General features: G+C 48.9%; 1 protein-coding gene across 2 annotated transcripts in view; it reads left to right on the top strand.

Moving 5' to 3' along the window:
* flvcr2b (FLVCR heme transporter 2b) overlaps positions 1–932 on the top strand; it is a 21798-nt gene that overhangs the window by 20134 nt on the left and 732 nt on the right. The gene's annotated exons all lie outside the window — the stretch shown is intronic.

Below are 932 nucleotides of genomic sequence, written 5' to 3'. Positions count from 1 at the left end.
CATCAGAACATTTTGTTTCTGATCCATCGGAGTGAAGGTTCTTCTTGATTCTCTTCACTGACACTAAAATCTGAAAATAAAAAGGGAAAGAGGGCGGGGCTTCATGATCGTAGCCCAGAAGAAACCGCCAACTTTACTAAAGGCGCTCCAGAACTCTGACCCATTTGTAAAAAGGTCGAGAATGTTGGATACCCGGCAGCTGTTTGAACACGCCCACTAAAGCTGTCTTGATGGACAGCTGTCAATCAAAAGGCTGAGTTTAGAAAATTACATAATTTAATAGAAAGTAAAGCTGATCTTCATGGATGATTCCACTGAACTCAAGTCAAATCCACGACACAGATCCTGACAGTCTTTAATCAGGAGTAAAATCACAAAACGTTCTTCAATGGTTTCCACCAGGAAGTGTGAGTTCTTTCAGACGGGAGGACGTTTAAAAATGCTGCTGAAGGCGGTGACTGTGCGGAGAAACCTGCAGGATCTCCTGATCTGAGCAGCCCTTTCTGCTATGATAACTGTGAGATTAACGTTCTGGCTTCAGATGAAGATGAAGAGTTTCAGGTTCTGGAGTTCTGACCCGGTTCAGCTGCAGGGAGCTGCTCTCATGTCTCTCTATCTGTGTCTGTAGTCAAAAAAGTGCAGCCAATCAGATCGCCGCCTCAACAGCTTCCCTAGCCACTCCGCTCTGCGATTCGTCAGCCCCCCAACCACGAGTCAGGAGGGCCAGGAGGAGGCGGGACGGGAGGTGGAGGAGGTAGGATCAGGAGGCCACTCTGTGTCTCCTCACTCCCCCCTCCAGAGGTCTCTCCCCCAGTGTAAGAAAACCCAACCACTGTTCACACATCTTCCTCATCCTCCTCATCCTCCTCATCCTCCTCATGCTCCTCCCCAGGGCCTCCTAAGCTTTTGGAGGTGACAACATCTCCCTGTCC

Source organism: Oryzias melastigma, linkage group LG24 (assembly GCF_002922805.2).
Source record: "Oryzias melastigma strain HK-1 linkage group LG24, ASM292280v2, whole genome shotgun sequence".
Classification (NCBI taxonomy): domain Eukaryota; kingdom Metazoa; phylum Chordata; class Actinopteri; order Beloniformes; family Adrianichthyidae; genus Oryzias; species Oryzias melastigma.
Note: the sequence above shows the minus strand (reverse complement) of the source record. Positions and strands in the feature narration are given on the sequence as shown.